This window comes from Canis lupus, chromosome 2 (genome assembly GCF_003254725.2).
Source record: "Canis lupus dingo isolate Sandy chromosome 2, ASM325472v2, whole genome shotgun sequence".
NCBI lineage: Eukaryota > Metazoa > Chordata > Mammalia > Carnivora > Canidae > Canis > Canis lupus.
The window spans coordinates 53,637,133-53,664,549 of NC_064244.1; the positions used below are offsets into that span (position 1 = coordinate 53,637,133).

The following is a 27,417-nucleotide window of genomic DNA, read 5'->3' on the forward strand; positions in this document are numbered from 1 at the left end:
GTCTCCAGGATCGCGCCCTGGACCAAAGGCAGGCGCTAAACTGCTGCGCCACCCAGGGATCCCCGATTTCATATTTTTTGATAGTTGAGTAGTATTCCACTAAGAGTCATCTTTTTCTTTTTAAAAGATTTTATTAAAAAAATAAAAGATTTTATTATTTATTTGACAGAGAGAGAGAGAGAGAGAGAGAGAGAGCGTGCACACACAAGTAGGGGGAGTGGCAGGCAGAGGGACAGGGAGCCTGATGTGGGACTCATTCCCGGACTTTGGCATCATGACCTGAACTGAAGGCAGATGCTCAACAGAGACCCAGACACCCCAAGAGTTTTCTTAATTAACCTTTTCCCCACCAATACCCATCTCAGAATCTGCTTCCCAGTCACCCAACCTGCTATAGTAATATTTATTTCTAAATAGTATATAATAAACACTGGGGAGCCTCTGTGACCTGCAACACCTGGGGCCATTAACACCCACCTTTTCATGTCAGCCAGTCAGCAACCTCATGAGTGCACGCTATGTGAATGGGTCAACTCAGGGGTGTCAGTAGTTGTGAAGGAAAAAATGGTCAGGGCATAGCTGGACCAGAGGAGCTCTAAGGTCTTTCTCTGAGTTTCTATAAATATATTTATCTCCATAAAGGGGGGGATCTTGTCTGTAGTGCTCAGGGACTGGACCTGAGACTGAAAAATGACGGAAGTTATTCTCCATGTATCTATGGCCACAGGAGGGAGGGAAAGGTGTTTGGCAAGTATTGAAAACTGAGCACTCGGGGTGCCTGGGTGGTTCAGGGGTTGAGCATCTGCCTTTAGCTCAGGGCATGATCCTAGAGTCCTGGGATCGAGTCCTACATCAGGCTCCCCACAGGGAGCCTGCTTCTCCCTCTGCCTGGGTCTCTGCCTCTCTCTCTGTGTCTCTCATGAATAAATAAATCTTAAAAAAAAAAAAACAAAAAAAAAAAAAAAAAACCCTGAGCACTCATGGAACAGCTCAGTGCTCTGTCATCAGTCAGAAGTAGGTTGGAGCAGCAGCTTCACTTGGGGTCACTGATGGACATTGGGGAAGAGAAATCCTCCTAATGGGCAGAGTTTTGAATAGTACATCTCGTTGTCCATTTGTATGGAAGGAGAGCGGCCCAAGGACAGAATGTACGCTGCTTCATGGGTAGCACACGGTTGTTAGGCCCCTGGTTCAACGCTGGAGGACGGGAGGGCAGGGGGTATGGAGAAGAATTCTATGCATTGGTCTTCTTCGAGTGAATAGACTGTGAGAATATTCGTGTTTCGTGAGGCTGCTTATCAAAGACTCCTGGTTACAGAGGGGGCTTAATAATCACACGAACGGGAGCACTTTCCTTCACAAAGGCTGACCTGCTGACTGCCACTTCTTACTGTGCGGCTTGTTGGTACAACCCTGGGACTCCACTATGGTGCTCAGAGAGGGTCAGCTAGGCACATGTGGGAAGGTCGATGGCTTCGGATTTTTGTTCTCTCGTATGGAAGGCAGTGATTGGTCTTCAGGTGGACTAAATTCTTAAGTTTAGATTTATTTTTTCTACCCGCAATGTACGTACTACAACTGAGGAGGAGTAAAGTTCACATGGCCTTGTGATTAGTTGCAGAAATGAAGACTGTAACGTTTACCCAAACTTTATATATATGTGTGTGGTATGTGCGTGTATTTAAATTATTTTTTCCTACCTCTCCTTATCTCCCTGTCCTTTACAAAGGATATTAGTCCAAAAGTTGTACAAATCATTAGGGATTGTGATAGAGCTAGAAGAAAAATGGACAGCATGTAGAAAATCTTGAATTGTTAGTGGATGCACCAACTCATGAGACTTTGCTTTTATGAAAAGAGTGGATGTGAAGATGATTGCATATGGTAGGTAGGAACATTTTCATATGCGCTTGGGAGTTGTAGGTATGGAGGGGGGTATATACAAAGATGGTAAAGCTGGAGGGATGAGCTGTGGTGCACACTTATTGTTTCGGTGTTAACTGCTTGGCATCTGAACTTCTCCTGAAGCTTGAGGAGTCTGCCTTTGTGTGAGTCTTGGTGGGATGCGGAGTTCCAACGTCTATGCAGGAGGCCAGATAGTTGTTCGCTCTGACTTCTAAAATCCGGGGTACTGATATATGCCTAAGCTTAGCCAATCAGATGCTCTCCGATGGGATTCTGAACCTGGAGTGAGTGGTTCAAGTGGTTCAAAAATTTATTTTGCTGGTGGAGGAAGAGTTCAGAGTTCAGTGGTCGTTGGTATGCAGGACCCAGCAAGAGAGGCAGCTCCATAGGAACTAGGCTGTTTCTGTAGCGTGACCTTGACTCTCTTCTTGTTTTTTGGCCTCTCTTTGTTCCTGCCTGTTTTCTGAGCCTCTTTCTACAGCTCTTCCATCAATAGATGGTTGCTCAACATCCTTCCAGTGCATTTCTATTTTGTGTTAAGTTAGCATGTTGATCATCTTTGTTGTTTCTGTTGCAACCAAGAACTTCTCTTTTTCTCTGGTTGTATTGAGGGTTTTATTGTCGCCCCTTATGTTCCAAAATGTCACACGGATGTGATTTAACAGAAGACTTTTAAAAATGGCTAGTTCCGAACATTAAATGAGGCCTTTCAACCTAAACGCTTGTACCCTTTTTTAGTTTTGGGAAATGGTCTTCTGGTTATTTTACTGGTTATCTCCATTCTTGTATCACCTCTCTTCTCTCTTTCTGGAATCCTTTTTTTTTTTTTTTAATATTTTATTTATTTATTCATGAGAGACACAGACTGAGAGAAAGAGGCAGAGACCCAGGCAGAGGGAGAAGCAGACTCCATGCAGGGAGCCCGATGTGGGACTTGATCCCAGGACTCCAGGATCACACCCTGGGCCGAAGGCAGGCACTAAACCGCTGAGCCACCCAGGGATCCCCATCTTTCTGGGAATTCTATTAGTTGGATTGCTACTATGTACCTTCTCTCTCTCCTTCTCTCTCTTTTGCCTCTTTGCCTTAATGTTTAACTTTCTTGGACATTTTCAAGAATTTAATCTTTCCGTGCTTGCTACCTTAAAAGAATTTTAATGGTCATATCGATATTTTCTGAGAATTTTTCTCTGATGGTCTCTTTTCTCTGTTTAAATTTGATGGATTCAGCATATTTTTTTCTGTCTCTGGAAATATTAGAGTTTTCTACACTTCAGTTCTCTTCTATTCTTTATTTTTCCTCCAAGGTCCTTTTATCTTTTATTTGTCTTAGTCTTTGTATTTCCCAACTTAGGCTTCTCTCAACAGTCTGGTGATGATGGCTGTTTAAGAATGAGACAGTAGCAAGGCTGCCCAGGAGCCCTGTGTTGGTTGGTGAGTCTTGTGGCCACTTGTCAGTGGGAAGGCAGCCATTTGTTCCTCTAAAGGGTCTCTAAATGTCAGAAGGAGAGGGTTTACTGTGGCACACAGTAATCCCACACTTGATACCCTAGTTCTTCCCAGAAAGCTCATTCACATTTCTTGTACAGACAAAATTTCAACTCTAATTTTAGGCACTTTTTTCCTCTGGTGCTTTTATGTAGATGCCTGGCGACCATATGTTTTGTAAACAGAGATGGTGGAGGGACATGTTAGGGTGTTATTCTGTATACAGACTTTCATTTAGTTTTTATCCTCCTTTCTCTCTCTCTCTCTTTTTTTTTTAAAGATTTATTTATTTATTTATTTATTTATTTATTTATTTATTTATTTTTATGATAGACACAGAGAGAAAGAGGCAGAGACACAGGAGGAGGGAGAAGCAGGCTCCATGCCGGGAGCCTGACGTGGGACTCGATCCTGGGACTCCAGGATCGCGCCCTGGGCCAAAGGCAGGCGCCAAACTGCTGAGCCACCCAGGGATCCCCAGTTTTTATCCTCCTTTCTCATGCCTGCCCTCCATTCTATCTCCTTTGCAACCTCTGTGCTAGCCTACTTGACACTCTTCCATGCTTTACGTGTCACGGAAATATTTTGAAATCCTAAATCTTCTGATTTAAGCTTCTCTGTCTCTTAGCTTCTTCGTTGAGAGGGGAGATAAGCCTATCAGTTGAGTCTGTCCTTTGAGCTAGAAGCCCTGGGTCCTTTAGGTTTTAAGTGTGTCTTTAATGTGCCTCAAAATTTAGGGCCAGCTGTGCCATGGGGCAGTGTGTCAGTGGAGGGCCTCATGGTGTATAGTGCACTTTCTCATTGGATCCTCACATGTCTGGGATCACTGGAGGGCTTGAGGGAATGGAACTGGGGAAGTCATCTGGAAGGCTTCACTGGGTAAGGAGCCCTTGATCAGAATGACAAGACACCTCTACTACTGGTCAGAAAGCTATTGGAGAAAGAGTCTGGGCTAGGATAAGTCTCAGATTAGAGCTCGGAATTGGAAACAGGTGAGCAGCATTATAGGCACAGCTGTGTCTGCTCAGATGCTACTAAGTTGGCAGTAGGGGGGATGAGAGATGCGCTGAGTGGGAAGCCAGTGGTGGAGCTTAAAGAGCCTATAAGGTGATATGAGCCATCAGTTCTGTAAGAAATTTGAGCAGAAGTCCTGCTGATGAGGGTAAGTTGGAAGCCAGAAAATAACACCGTCAGCAGTGTCACCGGCACACACAGGGGACAGTGATAGGCCCCCTCTCACGTTTCTGGGCTAATGGAAGCGACGGTAGCACGGATGAATGAAAGCCACGGCTTGCCATTAGTTTCAGCTTCCTTCCCCAAAGGCTTTCACTGGAACTTGCAAAATGTGCATTTCTCGTCTGTCCTTCCCCTCCTGGGCTGCTGGGGGGAACCCGTAGGTCTGGGGGGCAAGCCCTGGAGACGCAGCGGGAGCGGGGCAGACCAGGCGGTTGTGCGCGGGGGCGCTCCCCGTCGGACTTCTAGGTGGGCAGGGATGGGCGCTGGCATTGGGGCCATCGTTCACGGGGTCCCCAGGGCAGCGGTGGCCGTGCCTCCCCCACCGCTCTTCCCCAGCCCAGGTGACTCACAGCAGCGGCCTCAGGCCCTTGGGAGGCGCCATCCATGTGCCCCTCCGGGGGCCTCTCAAAGGCAACCGTGGGCAGAGCTTTGCCCTGCTGTTCTGGAATTCTCTCTGTTCCATGAGGTTTGCGCTGTTGCTCTTAACTCTTTTGAGAACATTTTCTGGAACAGGTGCCCCCCCCCCACACACTTGCTAAGCATATTGTAAAAGCCTCATGTGCAGGTGGTTTGTAGCTTTACCAGGTTCTGTCTCTTTTTCTCTCCTTTTCTCTGTTTCCCTCTGTCTCTCCACCTATACTTGGTGGCTGTTCCAGAGCTTTGAACAGTTCTTTGCCTTTAGGGGAGCAGCCTGGGCCACGTTCATTTGTACCCATAGCCAGGGCATGATGCTTACTCCCCACAAAGACCACAGGAAGGTCCCAAAGCCTCCTGGGCCTCTAAACAAAAATACCCCGTAACTGTTTGTCTCTGACTGGAGGGAGCCCTCTCTACCCAGAGGCACCGCTTCCTTCAGGGCAAGCCCCGAAGCAGACAAATAATCATTCATTTATGAAAATGAAACATTCATGAGGGACTCTCCTGTGCGGCCAGCCGAGTTTAGGCAGGTTCTGATCTGACTTTAATTTAATTAAGCTGTATTTATTTAATCAGCCCGGAGATCTGTATCCTCAGGCAGGAATGTGCTGCCTGCCTCTCCGCTGTGTTTTGGTCTGTGGGAGGAGGGGGGCTGTGGCCTACCCAGCGTTTTGGATCTGGGGCCGCAGAGGCAGGCTGGCCGGTGGTCTAGGTTCAGGCGAGGGGCGGTGGGGGACGCGGCATTCAGCAGCTCTGCGTGTGTGTGTGCGCGTGTGAGCGCGTGTGCAAATGCACATGGGCGTGCAGGGCCCCTATTGCTCGGCGTTCCGGGGTCTGGCTCTGCAGCAGGAGTGTCTGAGAAACCAGGCCAGCCCGCAGTCTGTGTTCTCAGCCACGCCGGGAGGAAAGCTCTGGAAAAGAAGACCACACTGTGGGTTAAGGACCATGTCGCTCCGAGTGTCCTCCACAAATTTCTTCTGGGTGTGGGAAAGCGTGCTGATGCCCAGGCCCCCCACCCAGACTTGCTGGATCGCCCCGAAGTCTGAGAGCAAATGTGTTGTCAGGTGTTACTGTCCTCAGGAGTATCTGCATTTTAAGGACGGAAGCGGGGTGGGCAGAGGGCAATGGCCTAACCCACTTGGAAGGAATCATTGCAGCAGGCTTCAGGCACGGGGCGGGGCGGAAATTTAGGAACAGAAGTGTTTCTTGAGCCTCTGAAATCACTCCATTGGAGGACCGCGTCTGTCTGCTACAGGTAAGGGGAGATCGAGGGGCCAACTGTCATGCTGGGCCTGCCCCGCGAGGCGGGGGTGCACTCTGCGCTGATGGGGACAGTCCCAGTCTGCGTCCAAGGGCCTGAACAAGGAGCGCTGGTGTCCAGGGGCGGAAGAAGATCGATGTCTCAGCTCAGGCAGAGAGCGAATTTGGCCTCCCTCCATCCTTTTTGTTCTTTTCAGACCCTCAATGGGCAATCCGTCTCTCTCTCTCTCTCTCTCTCTTATCTATCTATCCATCTATCATCTACCTTTCTCTAAATATATCTCCTTTTGGTTCTGTGTCTCTGTAGAACTGTGACCGTGTCCCCCACCTAACTCCTCCTGGGTTCGAGATGGGCACTAGCAGTGGAAGGAGTCACATAGGGATTCTTCACTGACCAAGAAGGTGTGGGCTTTTCCTTCTTTTTTGCCTTTTTTTGCTGAATGATAGACAGGAGTAGCAGAGGGCGAGCTGGAGTGTCGTGAATGAGGAGAATAAGGGAGAGGATGGGAGGAGGGCCGCCTTCGAGGGTAGCTGGGGGCACCTTTGACAGACAGGCAGAAATGCTGCATGTGTTTTCGTCACGTATGCTTCGCTGGTTGCAAATTTCCTTTCACGTTGTTTCAAACTAGAGCCGAGAAAGAGAATTTGGCGTCAGCTTTCCCTAAGCTCAGGGTCCTCTCCTTTCCTCCCGTTCATTTTCCTTATCTGCTTTCTCTGGGTGAAGACGCCTGCCTTGCCGTCGGCCCAGGGTTGTCATGAGGATGAGAGGAAAGCTGTGGTGTGAAGTGTTGAGTTCTGGGAGAGGGGGTCCAGCGTCCCACACTCAGAAAAACTCAGTATCGTTATGGAGACTGTGAGGCTAGCAGTCCAGTTGGTTTTATCAATTTCCAGGCCTTGATGAAAGATCTGTTATGATTTTGAGAAGTCTTTCTTTTCCCAACATACTAATTAACTGCACGTTTTTTTTTTTTTTTTTTTTTTCTCTTGGCAAAGCAGGTGCTTGGATATTTTTAGGAGATTCCCCTTTGTCAAAGATCCCTGTGACTTGGTGTGGAGTCGTATGCATTATTCCCAGGGGAACATCTAGACTATTTATTGGGTGAAAACCTTGCTCTTTGCTCTCCTCTAGAAGGTAGATGTGGATAAAATTGTATATAATCACATTTTCTGAATTTCTTTTCATGCCAATCTGGACATATCCCATTTAAAAAATCGGGGCTGGTTCTCAGACTTTGTTTCTTTGTGTGTGCCATATGCTTTTCCTAGATCACTTTTAGAACTTTGCTTAGCACAGGGCATTGGAGCCATTTTTCAGGGTTACTCTTTCCATTGCTGGGGGATGAGGAGTCAAGGGATGGGTGTGGACAGACAGCTCCCCTAACTCCTGTTACATTGGGGTCTCAGTCATTTCTGTTCATTCGTATCTGCCCACCTTTCCACTCATCCTTCCATTGAACATCTCTGTATACCGACCTTGGCGGTGGTAAGAGGCACCGTGAGTACACAGATGAGAATGACAGTGCATGCCCTTGAGGACCTTAAAGTCTAATAGGGGAGATAAGACATGTGGTGTTGCAGAGCAGTGTGCTAGATGTTGTGAGGAAGGAATGCATGGAAAGGGTGGGAGCCCAGAGGATGACCTCAAACTCAGGACTGAAGGTTGAGGGAGGTCTTCCTAGAAGGGATTGCCCCTGAACTAAACCTCAAATGATAAAAGGAGTAAAGGAGGGCTTTCCAAGTAGCAGGACCAGCAAGTACCAAGGTATATACTGGGGTGGAGAAGTGGGCATGGTACCAGAACTACATCTGTTTTAATATTGCTAGAGCATCGATGGGAATGGAGAGCACCTGCTGAGGCTAGAAAGGTCATCATCAGGCTGGAGGCCATGATCATGAGTTTGAATCAAGGAGGAATCCAGAAAAAACAATTTAAAGCAGAGTGATGAGATTTGCAATTTCTGAAAGCTCCTTCCAGCTTGGGGTGGAGGATGAATTGAAGGAGGCAAGACTGGCTGAAGAAAATGAGATCAGTTGCTAGCTGTTGAAGGGATGGTAGTGAGGCCCTGCAAGGAGGTCGTGGCCGTGGGAGACTGAAGTGGACAATTAAGGACATTACTGAGGAGTAGAGTCAACAGGATCTGGTGCCAACTGGAGGGAAGGGAGGAGGAGGAGTTTTCAGTGTCAGGATGAAAGGGATGCCATTAATTCTTGCATGAGGCACAGGCAGGAGGACAGCTTTGTGGGAGGGAGCCTTGAGTGCAGGTTCCAACAATCTGAGGAGAGAGCCTCTGTCTAGGTCTTGGGTGAAATTTCCGGGCAGGCGATGGAGATTTGACAGCGACAGGTGTAGGTGTGGGGCTGGGCTGGACCCCTGGGGATGCCCACATTTACTGAGGAGCCACGGAAGAGGAATGACAAAGGAGCCATGGAGGGCTATCCAGAGAAGAAGGAGGAAAACTGGAGTCCTGGCAGCCCAGGCAGTGACATCTCAAGGTGTCACATGCTGCTGAGGGGACAAGTCAAATGGGCATGGAAAGGTGCCCACTGGGTTTAATGGCAATGTGACGGACTGTCTTGCAGAGAGCATTTTTGGTAGGGGGTGGAGGCAGGACCAGAAAGGACTGAAGAGGGAAAGGCCTGTGAGGAAGCTGATGGAGAGATTGTAGCTTATTGTTTAAAATCTTGGCTGTGAGAAAGAAACGAGCGTCAGTGAGGATGTAGAGGAAAAGGAAACCATGTGCACTCTTGGTTGGAATGTGAATTGGTGCAGCCATTATGGAAAACAGTGTGGAGGTTCCTCAAGAATTAGAAATACTGTATGATCCAATAATCTTACTCCTGGGTACTTGCCCAGGGAAAGTGAAGGCACTCACTCAAAAAGATCCATGTACTTTTATGTTTGTTGTAGCATTATTTATAACAGCCAAGATTTGGAAGCAACCCTGGTGTCCATCAGGAGATGAATGGATAAGAAAAATGTAGTATATATATGCAACGGAATATTACACAGCCTTGAAAAATGAGATTGTGACATTTGAGACGACATGGATGGACCTAGAGGGTATTATTTATACTAAGTGAAGTAAGTCAGACTGAGAGAGACCAATACTATATGGTTCTGCTCATAAGTGGAATCTAAAAAAAAAATTGAATAAATAAAAAGTAGAGTCGCAACTGTAAATAGAGAACAAAATGATGACGGCCACAGGGGAGAGTGGTTGTGGGCAGATTGGGCAAAGCAAAAGGGGAGCGAGAGAGAGATAAGGTCCTCCAGGTCTAGGACGAGTATGTCACAAGGATAAAAAGCAGAGCATAAGGAATAGAGTCCATGATATTGTGACGGCTATGTAATGGGACAGGTGGCAGCTATACTTGCGGAGGACACAGCATCATGGGCGAATTTGTCAGTTCACTAAGTTGTACGCTTGAAACTAGGGTAACTTTATATATCAACTCTACTCGGGTGAAAAAACAAGATAGGCTAATTGCTGTAAGAAGACTAAGTCCTGGAGGTGTAACATGATACACAGCCCGGTGCCCGTGGTTGACGACACTGTACTATAGACTACTTGGAAGTTGCGGAGGGACGCCTGGGTGGCTCAGCGGTTGAGCGTCTGCCTGTGGCTCAGGTCGTGATCCTGGGATCCGGGATTGAGTCCCACATCGGGCTCCCTGCATGGAGCTTGCTTCTCCCTCTGCCTGTGTCTCTGTCTCTCTCTCTGTGGGTCTCTCGAGAATAAATAAATAAATCTTAAAAAAAAATTCTTTCTAAAAAAAAAAAAAAGAATGTTTAAAAAAAAAAAAAGTTGTGGAGAGAGTAGATCTGACATGTTCTTACTGCAAAACACCAGTTGGTCATTATGTGAGGCGTCGGGGGTGTTAACTCACCTTACCGTTGTTAATGATTTTGTGACACATACGTGGCCCAAGTCATTACCGTGAACTCCTTAAGCTTACACGATAGTCTATGTCAACTGCATGTGAACAAGGCTAGAAAAAAATTTGGCTGTGATGGAGAGAGAGGGGGGTGATAATTAGGGAGAAGATGGAAAGGGTGGGTGAGTCCAGGGGCTCGAAGTGAGATAATTCATTAAATTAATTCATTCCTCTATTTATTAGGCGTCTCTCATGGAACAGATGCTATGCTAGGCATCGTGCAGGTACCAAGAAACGTGAAGTATCCTTTCCAGTGTGTTTGGCGTATTTGGTGAAGCCTCGGGAACGCAGAGCCAAGGGAGCTATTCCCCCCTTTGCTAAGAAATAAATGAAGCCGGTGGTAGAAGGCGCACTTTGGAGTTCTCTGGTGGACCTGGGGTCAGACCCTGGCTGTTTCCCTCGGGCTGTGTGACCTGGAGCTACTTGTTTAATCTTTCTAAGCCTCGGTTTCCTCATCCGTAAAATTGAAATAATATCAGCTGTGCAGATTCCTCGAGGGGATCGGAGGCGAGGTCTGTGGTTGGCCGTGGTCCAGTGTTGTCTGCAGCCCCCGCACCGCGGCCTCAGCTCCCGGTTAGTGCGGTGCCCGGGCCTTGGCGGGGCAGCGGCCAGGGCTGGATGAACGGCAGCCCGCGGTATGCAAGGATCCTGGCGCATGCTGGCAGGGGAGTGGCCCTTTCTGGGCTGCTCTGGGGCCGGTTGCAGATCTCTCCCTGGATCTGGGAGGATGAGATCCTGAGTGGACAAGCGAAAGGCCCCCGCCTCTGGCTGCAGCGGGTCGTGGGGCGCACGTCGAGGCGAAGGGGCCTGGCCAGGGGCAGGTGGGCAGGAGGAGGAGCCGCTGCCTACAGGTGGCCTCGCTTGGGGCCGGGCTCTCCTTTACCTGGCCAATGGCGCCCGGGGCTGTGCCTCTGCTGGGGACCCGCGTGTCCCTGCCCGGTCGCCCCCCTTGGCCTCAGCTCAGGCTTGCCCGGCAGCTGTGAAGGAAGAGCCAGAAGCTGAGGCAGTTGCTGCTTCGTGAATTCCTGCCTGGACAAGCGTAAAGCACCGCCACGCACGCTCTCTCTTTGGAAAACTAGGATCTCCTTGCTATTAAAAAAAAGAAAAAGTCATGGAACAGCACAAACAAACAAAAATCACTCAGACATAATTGCTAGAAATATTTTGGTGTGGTTTCGGCTTCCTGCCCCGCGCCCCCTCTTACTGGGCGCTGTGTCTAGTTTCCTCTCGTCCTTGGCCTTAGAGGACAGCAGAGCCTCCTCCTGGGGGGAAGCTCTGTGACCCGCTGAGCCGGGAGAGAGGCCACCGCACGTCCTGGACAAGCTGGAGGCTCGTAGTGGCTACTTACACCTCGCAGAACGCTCCAGAGCCCCGGAGAGCGCTCCCCAGAGCTTCCCCGTCAGGATGCGGATAACGAGTGTGGGCGGCCCGGGCAGAGTGGGGGATCCCCAAGGGCAGCCTCATCTTTCCCTGGCTCCTGGGGGGCCAGGAGTCATGGGGAGGGCGGGCTTCCCCGGCTGCGAGCGACAGGAGGTGGCGAGCACACCCACCGTGTGCCTGGGGACCCCGTGAGCTGCCCACCGTGTGCCTGGGGACCCCCCGTAAGCACGCCTACTGTGTGCCTGGGGACTCCTGTGAGCACGCCTACCATGTGCCTGGGGACCCCGTGAGCATGCCCACTGTGTGCCTGGGGACCACCCCGCGTGAGCATGCCCACCGTGTGCCCAGGGACTCCCGTGAGCACGCCCACCATGTGCCTGGGGACCCCTTGAGCACACCTGTGTGTCTGGGTACCCCCCCGCCGTGAGCACGCCCACCATGTGCCTGGGGACCCCATGAGCTCGCCCACCGTGTGTCTGGGGACCCCAAGAGCATGCCCACCGTGTGCCTGGGGACCCCCCATGAGCACACACCATGTGCCTGGGGACCCCGTGAGCTCTGACTCTGGTTCTGTAACCTCCCCAGGATTGGCTTCCAGCAAGTCCCCTCCTCTGTCCCTGAGTGTCCCCGTCTGGAACCCTGGGCTGGGGCTGCCTGCCGCTTCCTGCATCAGAAAAATGTCTGCAACACGATACACGAGAAAATAAGAGATTGGGAGCCAGCAGAGCTCGGTTTGGGACGTAGCCCTGCGGGATCTTGTGGGCAAGTCACTTGCCCTGTTTGAGCCTCGGTTTACCCTGCGTAACATGAGGAGACGGTAGGGACAAGGACAGTGATGCTCGCAGGATGTGTGCCAGGTGCTGGGTTGTCACACTGAGTCTTCGACCATCTCGGGAGGGAGGCGTTATTCTCCCCGTTTTAAGGGTGAAGCGTTTGAGGCTCAGAGCGTGACTTGCCCAAGGCCCCACAGCTGGGGACAGGCTCTGCTTCACAGGAGGAGCCATAGGGCTGTGTGGGAGTGTGTTTTCAGCTGTGCAGCCGTGACACACGCACATGTGCACACATATAATCTCACCTGATTTATCACGTTGAGCTGTGGTGAGCTTTTCTTTTATTTTTTTTAAAAGCCCTGAATTCTGGGTTATCACTATTTGATTTTATTCAGCAGACGTCATTGGACGTGCTGTGGAATGTCAGGAACTCTGTTGGGCACTGTGGTGGGGAGGGCCGCACAGCCCTATCCCGTGGGGGTCACAGGCCTGCGGGGGGCTCATAGGCCTGCGGGGGGCTCACAGGCCTGCAGAGGGGTCACAGGCCTGCAGGGGGGGGTCACAGGCCTGCAGGGGGGTCACAGGCCTGCAGGGGGGGCCACAGGCCTGCAGGAGGGTCACAGGCCTGCAGGGGGTCATAGGCCTGCAGAGGGGCCATGGCAGGTGTGAAACCACATCCAAGCAGGCCAAGGCCTGGGGGTGCTGAGCGTCCAGCTTTGCTCAACAGCGGTTGCCAACACTGGGCTCGGGCCAACCCCAGAAATCCTGAACCCCCAGGGAAGGCATGGGGCCCAGGCATTTATTTTTTGGAGGAACTCTGTCGGGGTGGGTGGGCGCCCGGAGAACTGCGGAGCTCCTGAAGAGGTGGCCTCCCGACTGGCGGCCGAGGCAGGTGCCCGGGGCCCTGTGCTGCCAGGGCGGGCAGGCTGAGGCCTCCGGGGGGTGGGGGGGCTCGGGCACCGCCGAGGCGGGCTTCCTGGGGGGCCCGGGCACCCCGCTCCTCTCCTCTGCCGGGGGACAGCAGAGGCCACGGGAGGGTCTGGGCGCCACTGGGCCCGGCTGGGCTCCCTCCCCGTGCTGGGCGGTGGCGCACCCTCCGCCTTGCCTCGTGCAGAGGCACCAGGACCGAGGCGCCCCGGCTGGCGCGGGGCCGACAGGTGCAGTCACGGCCAGGCCGGCCTCGCGGGCGTGCCGCTCCCAGTGTCACGGAGGGGACGCACCGGGGCCAGGCCCTGAGCCGGGCTTGCCGGCCGTGTGGACGCGGCCTCTGCTCCAGGGACGCCTGCTGGTGTTGACCCAGGCTCCGAAGGCCCTGGAAGCTGCTGGCCATAGGTCCCGCCTCCACGCACGCCTGAGTCGAGGGGTAGAGTCCAGAAGGATCCCTGGGCTGGTTCCTGGCTCCCGTGCGTCACGGTGCACCTGTTCAACCTGGGGCGTCGAGGCGGGAGTTGTCAGAGCTTCTCGGGGGGTGACGGAAGCGGAGGGCGAGGTTCCTGGAGGCAGAGCTGCCACCCAGCCAGGGCCCTGCGCGTCGGGGCTGGAGGGCCCGCGCTGTCCCCAGCCGGGCCGACCCCTGGCAAGCTCCGCTGGGGGCCCGCCACCACTCAGGCCTTGCCCCGTTCCTCCGGTTGAGCACCTCGTGAATAAATGAGATGAGCTGCCTCCAGGAAGCATCTGCTTTGCTCATTTATATCGTGCGTGACTTCATCAGTATGTGGCTTTTACTATGTGTCTGTTAAGGAAATGTCTATTCTTTACACGTCCTCGTCCTTCTAGTTAGTGCATAACTGGAGCCAAACAGAAAAAACAAAAAAACCAAAATCCAGTCCTTCCCGTACTGTCGCTTTCCCCCTGGATCTGACATCTTCCTATCCGGCTTCTGCCTTCGATGACTCAGGCTTTGCCTTTGGCAACACGTCCAGGACACTGCCACTCCCAATTTGTCTCAATGCCACAGCAGTGCCACCACCTGCCTCATTGTGGCCACGGGGGAGTTTTTCTCATCATAAAATGTCAGGACTAGGAGGGAACTTACATGCTATCTAGCCTGGGGATTTTGAAAAATTCTCATTTCCTTAGTGAAACTCTTTAAAACAGAATCTTATGTGGAATTCTAAAGGTAGAGGAGCTTGGGTTGAAGCATGGCTGCGGGGCCAGAGGCGTACCCGCTAGGCCCCCCTCTCGTGCTGGCCCTCCCTACTTCTCATCCCCCCGAGTTAAGAGGCAAACTGATGAGCAAAGTGAGTCCCAGACAATGCAATCTCATAGTCGGTGAACAGTCTACTGAACCTAGATCCTAGAGTGCCAGGACAAGTTGCTTACAAAAAAATAAGATTGCTTTTGTTTTTGTTGTTTTCATTTGTTAAAATTCTGATATTTTTGGCTTGGGTGAATAAAAGGAACTTTTTCTTTACTAATGGGCTTTGTCTTTTAGTTTGCCAGACATTTGTCAAGCATGTGATCCTATTAAGTGCTTAAAAATTCATGATTTGAGTGCAAACAAAACTGGTCTCTGGTGCTAGTCAAAATCAGAGTGCCTATAGTTAGGATCAAATGCCATTGCCAGTAGTGGGCGTCCCAAGTAATCGTGGCTTAAACAAGCTGGAAGTGTGTTTCTTTCTCACTGTAAGGTCTGGGGGGTAGACAGTTCAGGGCTAGTATGGTGGCTCTGTTCCGGAGAGTTCTCTGTGATATTTAGGGCATGGCTTTAGGCTTCTTGTACCAAGATGGTAGCTAGAGCTCTAGCCATATCTATCAGACATCAGATGGAGGAAAGGACAAGAAAAAAAGGAGGCAAAGGGCGCATCCCCATTTTAATGGAATTTCCCAAACATGGCCAAAAGGAAACCTCCGTTTACATGCCCTGGCTTGGTTGAACTCATCATAGATTGTTCCTAAGTATCACCCCGGGCAGCCATGTGCCCAGCTAAAAATCAAGGATTGTACTATGATAGAAGAAGATGGGGCAGTGAATGTTGCGGGACATTGTGCCTCAGAGTGGACTTCTCGTGTTTATTTTCCCCTCTTCTTTGATTTTCATAAGCAGATTTCGAGGGAGCCTGAGCATAAGGTATGGAGTGTGTAGAGAGGGTGGGGGTGGGGAGAGTAGGATAGACTCCAGACAGGGTGGGCCTGGTGGGTAATGGCTGATGGAGGCAGATGTGGGCCAAATGAAGTATGAGAGGTTCAGTGACCTGGAAGTCTATGTCAAGTGTTCACCAAATTTTACGCTCATGAGGGTTCACCTGTTTCATCCCCTAAGGCAAGGCTGTTTAGTCACATCGTTTATTAATCGGACAATAATAACATTGCTTAGTACAACAGAACATTATCTGGCCCTAGATCCTCTTTTTGGAGGTAGAGGAGTTTATGGAAAAAAAAAAAAAACTAAACTAAAAACCAAGCAAAACAGAAAAAAATTTATGGGAACATTTAATACTGAGTAGTCAAGGCATGCCAAAGACCAAAAATACATTGCACAGAAGCATGACAAAGCCCATGTGGGAAAAACAAGCTAATGTGAGATGGGGGCGTATGAAACATCATGATTTCATTTTGGAACTAATGTGGGCAGCTGTGGACAGTCGGGCTGCTTTAAGTACTGAATAGCAATTATTGAATTATATTATCAATAATGATGGGATTTCTTTAAAATTTAAGACCAGGTCATAAAGCGCCTGGGTCTTATCTCTGTGTACCGTGTACGAGGTGTGGGCGATTTCCTAGCTGCCGGAGTGCATCCCTGCCTCTGAGGTAGGAAGGCATTTAATAGACTGAATCAGTGCAGCTTTCTTTTGGGAAATTTCAATTTCATCGCAAGCAATTTACATAGAGCGTCGCAGCTTGAATTCATAGCTCATATCTCGGTTGCTTTGGAGATAGCTTCTCTGTTGGAAAGGCAATTACTATCTGCAGGAGAAGCCTGTCTACCATTAGTCTCCAGTTTTAAACGTTGACAGGTGGAGATGGAAGTGGGGGCGGGGGTGATTAATAAAAGGCTTTGTCTTTCCAGTCCACAGAAGGAAAGGGATTTAAGTGTTACAATTTCCCGGTCTCTAGAGAGAGTTTTTTTCCAGAACATTTCAAGCTTTTGACCAAAGTGAGAACATGAGTCCTTTTTGTAATCAGTGAGTTTTGTCTCATTAAGAATATAGGGATGAACGTGAAATGACCAAAAGTCGGTCCCTTGAAGTTTTACCAAGCCATGGAAAGGAAATCGAGTGATGCTGTAAAACCGATCTTGAGCCGCTGGATATGGAGAGCTTTGAAATCTAGATAGTGGTTTTTGCTATAATCTTTGTTCTTAAGGACAATGGAATTGCACTCTGGTTGTTGATGCTGAGTGTTCTGCAGCACACAGCAGTCTCTGTGACGGTGTTTGTGAGATAGCTTTTCCCCTCAACAGCTAATGTGTTAAATTGTTAATGTGTTAAAATGTGTAAAATTGTTGTGTCCACGTTTTAGATCGTGGTTCAGCCAAACAAATGTGTATTCCATGAATGACTTATTCTGTGTGAGGCTCTGACATAGCCCAGAGGCTTGTGCATTCAAATCAGAGACCTGCGCTGAGACCTGCCGGCATTTCCATCTAATTGACTTAGGCATGGGGACCCCGACTCCTTCTCCTTTAATCATCACCTTATACTCAAGGCTAAAAGGCTATAATTATTTGAAGTAGCTGAAATTTGAGTGACCCAGATAATTATCTCAGCAAGATGGGCTTAAAGTTTATTGACACAAATGCCAGTTTCATTAAAGGTTTGGTACAAAAGGCAGGTCCATGAGACAGCTGGTTGGCCGAGGTGAACTGACAGTGAACGGCACCAAAGACATAGGAATCACCAGGGACTTTGAAGTAATTACCATCATTTCCATAATACAGTTAGCAGAGGATTATGGGAGGCCAGAGAAACCTTCATAGTTGCTTTGAGTTGGAGGGCGTCTTCCCTCATCATTTCTCAATGTGGAATCCAGAGCGTCATGGCTCAAACTCCACCCGGGCTTCTACTTAGTCTAAAAACTGGTTGATGAGTCAAAGCAAATGAAAACTGTGTTCGTCCCTAGACTGTGGGTAGCCAAAGCTAATACTATGATAATAGTAAATTTTGCGTAGGTATAGATTTTGAAATCTTACCTTACGCATCTATTTCTTTTGTATGTTTAGTGGATAAAGATAAGCACAAAGCCCACCTAAAAAAATAGCACAATACCTACCTTCTAGTAAAGTTTAAAACATTTTTTTAACATTCACCATCTGAATTTAAACACACACAATCAAGTCCTCAATACTGTATTGTAGGGTTTATTATTTATTCATAAAGAGTGAAAATTCTACATGTGATTAATCATAGATCACTTTGGGTATTAAACACATTTTTATACCAGTAGGCAAATGTTATTACCTACTCTTTGTTGACATGTAGTAGACGTGTTATGTTTCCCCATCTAGATTATAAGCTACTAAAGCAGGTGCCTCTAGTAACAATATTAGCACAGACTTAGTGGCTTAAAAACACATATTTATTATTTCACAGTTTCTGTGGGTTAGGAAACCAGGCATGACTTTATTGGGGGCTCTGCTTTAAGATTTCTCGTGAGACTAATTAATACGTCGTCAGAGCTGAGGTCTCATCCGAAAGCTTGAAGGGGGAAGAATCTACGTCTAAGCTCAAAAGTCTTCTGTGTTTTTCTCTCCTCTAGCACCAAGTACTATGCTTTGTAGATGCCATAGGTACTTGTTAAGAAAAAATGGAGATTTTGACTTCCATACATGGAAAAATATATGGATGGGTAACTAAGAGTGAGTGAAGTCACTATCCTGTGTTCGACTTCCTCTTTGAGGGAATGGATGGGGATGGTGGCAATAATCGTCCAGCCTTTGTGGACTGTAACTCAGTTTGTGAATGTGACTCTGAACCGATCACATTTCGGAGTGGAAAAGTATAAATAACAATGATAATAGCTCCTATTCCTTGAGCACTTAACCTGTGCCTGGTACTGTGGTTAGCAGGTGAGAAAGCAGAGGCCTGGAGCAGGTAAGTAGCTTGTCCTGGGATTGTGAAGTCGGGAGACCTTATTCTATTGATGCCAAAGCACGTGTTCCCATCCACTCTGCTTTCCTGCCTCTGATAATTATTTAAAACTGCCCAGTTACCTTATACTGATAGGTGGCACTTTGGATAGGACACAGAGCACTTTAGCTCTGTGGGGAGTGAGGTGTGCTGCTGCTTTAATTTCGGGGTTCCTTTGTTCAAGGGAAGGGTTAAGAAGGGATAAAAACCCTCACAGCAAGGCACTGTTAAAATTGCTTTCCTTTTTATAAAGGCCACTTTTAATAGCAAACAAGTAATAAATCAATGTCTCACCTCTAGCATAGTTTAGCAGCTAGGGTCGGGGAGAGGAGGCAATGATCAGTCATAGTCAGCAGTAGTGTCTGGAGACCAGCAGTGAGGCTGGTGTTCCGGGGTGTCTGTGTGCAGGGGGATCAGCAGAGCATGAGGTGATAGAACAGAGCATGAAGCCAGTTGTACACATGCGATCTATGTTCCTTGTCAGCTGTCCCCCTGGCCTCTAGCCAGGGCAGGATTTTCTCCCTCGAGTCAGGTTATTGTGCCCTTGTGGTTTGGGGCCCTCAAGGTCCCAAACCATTAACGTAATAATCACATTGCTCTGGGCAGATTTCTGCCCAGTGTCCTTTGTGTTATGCTGCAAAGACAAATCAGAAACACATTTATCAGTCAGAACAAGTCAGCCACCAGTCATTTTGACTGGTAAAAATAACTTAGCAGTTGATATTTCTGTATATTATACTCAGGCATGCACAGACATAGGCCCTTAAACACAAACACCGAGGAAGTGAGAGTACTATCTGGTATTTTACCCAGGGAAGGAACAAGGCTATGGTTTTCTCCAAAAAATTTCAGACCTACCATTTATTGTATATGCTCACTATGGTGACTCTTCCTTCATTACTTGTTACACTTAAAAGCTAGAATATTTGATGGTTTCTTGCAGCTTCTTAAATTGTGCCAGAATGTGTCACTAATGGATCAAAAATGTTATACTCCGTCTGATATTTCCTGCTCCTCCTTCCCTCTTGACAGACACCGCCATCCTACACTTCCCCACCTGGGTACCATTACCATTAGGTTAAGGTGCAGAAGTACAGAGATCTACTTATCCCTCTTCTGGGAGCCACTGTCTCTGGAAACTCTACAACTGGGTGGGCAATGCTATTTGACTGGAACAAAGTACTGAAGAAAGAGTGTGTACAAGAGAAGAAATGATTGTTTACATACTCAGGCAGACCAAAGAGTCTGAAGTGAGTATGCAGGACGGTGATTTGTAGGAGGAAATCTCAGAATGCAGAAAAGTGACAGCTGAAAAAGAAGGGAAACAGGAAATAACCAGCTTTGCAGTGGTTTGCAAATTCTGTAGTACAATCGAATAATTTAAGCAGTTTCAAAATTCTAATCTCTAGGCCACAGCTCAGAGCACTCACATCAGTGTATCTGAGGGTGACACTCAAGCAAAAGTATTCTTTAAAACTGCCCAGTTACCTTATACTGATGACCTCCAAGGAGAGGAGGCCTGCCATTTCCAGGTATAAGCATCTTGTCATTTATCTCTCAGTGCATAGTAACATTATCACAAACTTAGTGGCTGAAATAACAGACATTTGTTATCTTACAGTGTCTGTGGGTCAGGAAAGCAGGCATGCCTTAATTGGGCGCTCCACTCTAAGATCTCTCATGAGGCTGTAGTCAATGTGGCCAGCAAGGCTGAAGTTTCATCTGAGAGGTTGAATGGGGAAGGATTCCCTTCCAAGCTCACATGGTTGCTGTCAGGATTTAAGTTCCCTGTGGCTTAGGACCCCGTGGTGATTAGTAGAACTAGAAATTAAAACAAGAAACTCAGTCTAAATTATTTCTCTTTGATATTTGATTTATTACAGAATATTTAAAAATCATGACATGAGTGCATAGACTAGTTTATAATGATCACCCTGTATACCACCCAGCTTTTTTTTAAAATTTTATTTATTTATTCATGAGAAACACAGAGAGGGGAGAGAGAGAGGCAGAGATCCAGGCAGAGGGAGAAGCAGGCTCCATGCAGGGAGCCCAACGTGGGACTCGATCCTGGGACTCCAGGATCACGCCCTGGGCTGAAGGCGGCGCTAAACCGCTGAGCCACCCGGGCTGCCCTACCACCCAGCTTTGTAAACAGTTTGCCATATTACAAGAATGTTGTCACTTCACTCTATTTATTTTAATAAAAATGCAGTTACATGGAAGGAAAGGGTGATCTTGTCATGGTGGGTAACAGGGCAAATTTGTTTGTTTTTACCTCTTTTATTTCTATGGTTATGATGGGAGGCAAAGATTCCATTCACAGCATGATTCATGGCATGATGCACATTAATACCTGTAGCTAGTGAGGCCAAGCCTGGGAGACTGACAAGAGGGGTAAAGGGTGATCGTTTTTCCAAACAGCCTCAAAAAGGTGAGCAAGGTGCTTACCAGTCGGTATGTAGCAGGAGGACAGATGCTCTTGCATTCAGACCACCATCTGTGAAGACATACTGAACGTAAACCTGAGGGTATGCCTGGCCAACAGTTACCAAAAGCTGCTACCTATGGCAAGGGGTGAGCAGAATTGACAATTCCAACTTGCCTGGGATTTCTGGTGCAGATCTCTACTTCCATCTCCTGACTTTGGCCTAAATGATCACCCGGGTGTTGAATTCCACACGGGCAGCTGAGGTCAAACCACAAGGGTCATGAGAGTGCTTGCAGAGTTTAGGGATCTGCATGGCCCTTGTTAGGGTTTCAAACAGATTTGGGAAAGGGTTCTGAGTAAATCATAGGGTTTTCAGGTTCCAGCCTCAGGCCAGGAACAACAGACGGTAGGTAGGAACACATGAGGTTTCAGGAAGGCCAGCCTCAGGAAGGCCCAACAGGCTTTGGTAGATACGTCCTCTTACTGCTTAAGTATTTGGCTCTTATTTATTTTGGATATGCTCATCGCACAGTTATCTGCATTTCTTTCGCATTCAGCTAAAAAAAATCTCACTTATGTCCAAAATACTTATAAGAATATTTAAACCTGCTTCACCAATCCAGGAAATGGTGCCTGGTAAAAACTAAAAATAAACCAGAAAGGCTCAAGCAAGGTTTCAATAGCAGAATCCAAGGAGTTCGAGGGATTTCTAAACTTGGCCAAAGGCTTTCCTGATTTTCTATTTCAAGTTCATCCACGTGTGGATTTTCAAAATCTGAGGATCATTTCTTCCTTTTCCTGATGTTGAAAATAGAAGAACTCTGGCTTCACTTTGGAGCAGATTGCGATTTACATTTTGGTCCTTCTGTGATGTGGTGGTGAATGTATAATGAGGCAGTAAAGGGCCTGGCCGTCAGAGTTAGCCTGGGTTCCAATCCCAGCTGTCACTGAGTGTGAGACACTAGGCAGGTGACTTACCTGCTCTCAGCATGTCATCTTTCTGCAGTCAAGATTGATATGGGGATTAAATGGGATAATGTGTGAATTTAACATGGGTCCTAGGACACAGTAAGTGTCCAGTAAATAGTGGCTCTTACTCTACTCCTATTGTAGTAAATGTAACCATCTTTTGACTTTCGGTCATGGTTCTGGAAATGAAGCATTGTTATTCTAGATTTGTGTAGGGACGGGGGCATAAATATGCATACCTTTTATGTCAGAGACAGCTAACTATTCACTCACTAACTTGCTTCCTTATGTTTCTGGGCATTTGTCTAAGACCATGTTCCCCGGGCTCCCTTGCAGGTAGGTGATGCCATGTGACTAAGTTCTAGCCAACTGAATGTGCACAGAAGTCATATGTCCCATTTCTAGGCCTGGCCCATAGAAGTCTCCTGTAAACACTCCTCCATGCACTTTATCTTGGGATGGAGCTGGTTACGATGACCTTAGAAACCATGTAATGAGGGTCGCACAGTCAATGTTGGTCTGAGACTTTGAATGACAGCAGGTGAATGGAGATAAGCCAACCTCCAAAGAGAAATATCTATCTTGGTCTGAGGTAAATAAACCTCTGTGGTGTTTGAAGCATTTTGTCTTTTCTTTCTTTCTTTCTTTCTTTCTTTCTTTCTTTCTTTCTTTCTTTCTTTCTTTCTTTCTTTCTTTCTTTCTAAGATTTTATTTATGAGAGAGAGAGAGAGAGAGAGAGGCAGAGACACAGGCAGAGGGAGAAGCAGGCTCCATGCAGGGAGCCTGATGTGGGACTCAATCCCGGGTCTCCAGGATCACACTCCGGGCTAAAGGCAGGTGCTAAACCGCTGAGCCACCCAGGTGTCCCACGTTTTGTATTTTCTTATTCGTTAGAGCAGCTAGTTCTAAACGCCCAGCACTGTCTTGATCACTGCCTTCCTTAACTAATACTCCTTTGCTGCTTCCTGTTTCCTATGTGAGATCCCTGAATTAAGTAAAAGGGTTACAGGATACGTGTTGTGGAAGGACCCCACCACTAACCAAAACATACATCTAGGAGCTTCTATTAATTTTTTTTTTTTTTAGCTTCTGTTCATTTTTATGGATCGCTTCCACTTCTTGTTTTCTAAGACCCAGGAATCTTGGGAAGTAAGCCTCATTGAGACAGAATTTTGAGAATGGATGTGCAAGGTCTCAGATTACTTGGATTTTACTACACTTGACGTCAGAGTAACAAGTAGCGTTCACCTAGCCAGGTAGCTCCCTTTGAGCATCCTCAGAAGGGGTCATGAAAATGAAGACATAGTTAGGAATCACTGGAATCATTAATGGAAATTAGATACAATTTGACATATGCAGTTAATTGCAAGAACTTTAAGGAACATGCAGTAGGTTTTCTTATCAGTCTCCAGTTCCCGCTCACCACAGAACATTCAGTCACCCTTAACAAATAAGGTTGAGGAATGAGTCTTTGCTCCGAGGTAATCTGCATCCTCTTCTGTGGGTCCCCTGGTGCTTTTGTCCCTAGAACCAACCATCTGTCCATCCTTCCCGCCTCCAGGTATCCTTCCCTTTCTCTCGGTCTCCTCTCCTTCCTTCCTTCCTTCCTTCCTTCCTTCCTTCCTTCCTTCCTTCCTTCCTTCCTTCCTTCCATCCCCCCTGGCTTCTCTTTCTATTCATGTACTTGCTTTATATAGTGAATCTTACTAATGAATGTTTACAGACAACTCTGCTCTTCTCCAATGTACCTGGCAAATGTTGGCTGCCTCCTTTCCCTGTTGGTAAAACGGCTGACTGTTAATGAAAAGGATTCGTTTCACAGGGCCCTCTGGCTGCCCTCTCTGTGCCATAGTGATAAGAATAAAGTTTTAAGCCTCTTTGGAAAAAAAGGTCACTTCTTGCTTGGAGTCTGAAAACAAGTTCCACGCTTAAACAGCACCTTGATGCGTCCTTAATGATGTGCCACTTCATTAGCCATCCCTCCAGCAACAGGCACTGAAAAAAATTGCATTCTAGGCCTTGTTTTTCATGCAGAATGGCCTGGCTCCAAGCTCCACTCTAGGGTTCTATCCTAAGGGCTTACCACCAAAGAAGTCATTCTGTAAATGTAACATGTGACCACAAATCAAAACTCCTTATTGGGTTTCCTAACTGCAGGAGGGCTTCCCCATAAGGCATCCAGGAAAAGTTCTGGCAATCTGGAAACAAGTATCAGGAGGGGTACTAAGGGGTTGTTAGAGTTTGAGGGAATGGTCCAGCAAGTAAAGTAGGTGCTACGGAGCTCATAACAGATGTGTAGATGGACAGATTAAGCCCTGGATTGTCGGTCGGTCGGCATTGCTAGTTAAAAAAGAACAGAACCGTAATCATAGATATGTCTCCTAGGACTCACCCTGTAGTTACAGAGATTAAATATTATTCAAAAGAAAGGAATTTGTGTGAGGGAGAATTCCAAAATCCCATAGCCTTCATATTCCAAGAATATTTTCTCATGAAGAGAATTCCAAGATTCGTTGTAGAACAGATTTCTAATTTTTAGATCCTTATTAGGAGACCTCTCTGTGAAATTACAATAGAGCAACAATAACATTGAACAGGTAATGAATAATTAATTTGAAGGCAAGTCTTAAATTAGAACTCCACTTGAAGAAGGCATATTCAGTCCATTTTGTCCTGAACTTTTGACTGTTTGTGGCAGTTTTTTTTTTTTTTTTTTAACTGAACTAAATTGGATGTGAGGTTTTTGAAAGAATTCTCCATGGAATGGGAAGGACAGTTCCTATCTGGGCATATATTTTCCTAAGGGAAAAAGAGAAAGAAATATAGGTTGAGCACTTGATATGCAGTACGTGCTTTGCGGCTATACTATTTACTCATTGATATATTGCCTACTCTCAGGACTCAGCATAGTCTTATCTCTGTTTTGCGTCTCTAGGTAAGCAACTTGAATAATAACTCAACTGTGAAGTGGAAGACAGTACCACGATGCAGGTCTCCCAGGCTCCACACTCATGTGTTTCCACTGTCCACTGCCCTGATATTTATCAGAGTTTGTGCATACCGAGTTCTTGTCCAATGGAATGGGGATGCTTTAAGAATAATGTGAGAATGACTATTCTAATGTCAGCATGAAATTCTCGTTCTGTAATTGGGCCCTACGACTTTCTCCTTTAATACTCAAGTAAGGGTCTTGTCTCTTCCAGTGTTTCAACTCTTTCTGACCCAGGCTGAAATAAACCCTTTGAAATTAGTAGAGTTTCAATTCATAGTGATGCGGGTATGCAGAGAAATGGGTAGGCTTTGATTTTCCAAGACATTTCAACCATCAAAGCTTACTCTACTTTCTTTGGCCTCCAATGAAGTGATTGTCCAACTTTGGTATAAATAAGAAACATCTGAATAAATTGTCTAAAAACGAATGCCTTGGTGGGGTGCTTGGGTGGCTCAGTTGGTCAAATGTCTGACGCTTGGTTTTGGCTCAAGTCATGATATTAGGGTTGTAAGATTGAGCCTGCATCAGGCACTGTGCTGGGCATGGAGCCTGCTTAAGATTCTTTCTCTCTCCCTCTCCCTCTGTGCCTCCACCCCTTCTCTTGCTCTCTAAAAGAAAAAAAAAAAAAAAGAAAAAAAGAATGCCTTGGCTTCCACCCTAGTGATTCAGGGGGTCCACAGTGAGGCCAAGGGTTTGCATTTTTCACAAACATTCCAGATGGTCAGGAGAATTTGGGTTTTTAAGTACTCGAATTTTCCTAGTTACTCTGATTTTCCTTTTTTTTTTTTTTTTTTTTTTGTCTTTTGAAATCTCATGTCCTTTGGGGGTTGAAATTTCTTTTCTAAGCCATGCTCTTCTAGAACTGTACTGCTAGCGTATGGTCTGAGATTATGAAGGCTCAGCATTAAAATCAGAAAAACAGAAGTAAGATCTCATAGCCAGATGCTCTACGATGGTAGGAGAGACGGAAGAGGTTGCTAAATAAAATATTAGTGGTAACATTTTATTCTGTTGAAAATAAAATGTGCATCTAGTCAAAGACAAATTCAAAGGAGTGACACAAACCTGAAGCAATCATGCCGGAAGGGTGAGATCCCAGAGCAAGCTGAGGCTCGGGGGAAAAAGGTTAAGGGCAGAGCAAGGGCTTTTTGGAAGCTGCACAGGGATGAAAAACAATGAAGACATAAAGGCCAGGAGCAGATGATGTAATGTTGACAGATGACAGGGCCGGCAGCACTGCTTATTTCCTGTTTTTCTTCCCTCCTCCATCAGGGACCAGGATCTCCAAACTGAAAATTTGCAAAATAAAAACAGCTTAGAGAAAACATCATCCAAACATAGGAGAGGGGGTAGGAAAGAAGACCTACTGGCACAAAGTGAGTACAAGTTTCAAGACCAGATGAGTCATACCACAGGGTACCAAAGATTGGCACTGGAGTTATAAACCTGTTATTGGTTCTCTTTAAAGAAGAAGAGGTGCCAAATGACTGGAGGCAAGAAAATCTCCTGTGTTTCTCTTTTTTTTTCCCTGAAGTTGTTTCTAGAAACCACAGATGTTAATTCCCTGCAAAATCCTAGAAGAGATAACAAATCAGACAATTTGGCAAAACTTAGAGAAAAGAGTGGTGGTCACCAGGGGCCCGCACGGGCTCTGCAGAAATACATTATGTGGGTCAGATTCCGTGTCTTGAGCATGTGCTCAGGAAGCTACTTTTAAGGCAAGAGGGTCCCACCCTTAGAAAGAGGCCTTTTCAGAAACCCAATGACTTACATCAGCCTCTGGAGTCGGGTGGTTTCTCTTGCTTTCCATTCCCCTTTTACATCATTTAGATCCGCATCGTTTCTTGTATGTTCCATAGAAGTTGCCATGGGGACAAGGTTCCAACTGGCTTCAGATCCAGCTGCTGAGATCTGTCCTGTCTCTTCAGTTTGCGTTGGGTGTTCAGCTCCGCGTCTCTCTAATTTGAGTTTCCCAGTTGACTCCCCCTTCTCCAACAGCCTACCACTCTCAAGTCCACATTGTAAAGTCTCAGTTGCCTTTCCCAGCTCAGTTCTTACCATAGTAACTTCTGAACTCCCACCCCATTCTCCAACAGATAAGCTCCTGGCAAAGTTCCTCAGGTGATCCTGTATCAGGGATTGACACGATGGCTCACTGGTCCCATGCTTAGAAGAATGCATAGCTGCTCGGATGATATGCGCAAGACTACTCTTTTATGGGCAGATGTCCCTAGTAGATAATTAAAAACTGACTGCCTCAATAAAAAATAAATTTATGAAAAAAGAAAACTGCCTTCCTAGTATATATTTTGATTAAAATATTAACAAAATATTAATTGTGAGTAAAGTACTCCATTTCAAGTACCCTGATCATATAGATCTTGGATGAGAATATATTGGAAGGGGAAACTGAGATTCAAAAATATAAATAGCAGGGCAGTCCAGGTGGCTCAGTGGTTTAGCACCACCTTCAGCCCAGGGCATGATCCTGGGGTCCCGGGATCAAGTCCCATGTCGGGCTCCCTGCATGGAGCCTGCTTCTCCCTCTGCCTGTGTCTCATG

At 47.2% G+C, this 27,417-nt stretch overlaps 2 long non-coding RNA genes across 3 annotated transcripts; one reads left to right on the forward strand and one right to left on the reverse strand.

Moving 5' to 3' along the window:
- Window positions 1-5,734: 5,734 nt before the first annotated feature.
- LOC118354121 (uncharacterized) lies at window positions 5,735-27,161 on the forward strand. Its single transcript, XR_004814115.2, has 3 exons — window positions 5,735-6,301; window positions 26,128-26,231; window positions 26,952-27,161. It is a non-coding gene; the product is annotated as an uncharacterized LOC118354121 (long non-coding RNA).
- On the reverse strand, window positions 17,677-27,217 carry LOC125753971 (uncharacterized). 2 transcript variants are annotated; one of them, XR_007407008.1, is made up of 5 exons: window positions 26,627-27,217; window positions 25,921-26,144; window positions 20,915-20,963; window positions 19,952-20,284; window positions 17,685-19,097 (listed from the first exon to the last, which is right to left on the reverse strand). It is a non-coding gene; the product is annotated as an uncharacterized LOC125753971 (long non-coding RNA). The 2 variants fall into 2 exon arrangements; XR_007407007.1 differs by having other exon boundaries at window positions 17,677-20,284; window positions 26,627-27,097.
- Between the last annotated feature and the right edge of the window lie 200 nt (window positions 27,218-27,417).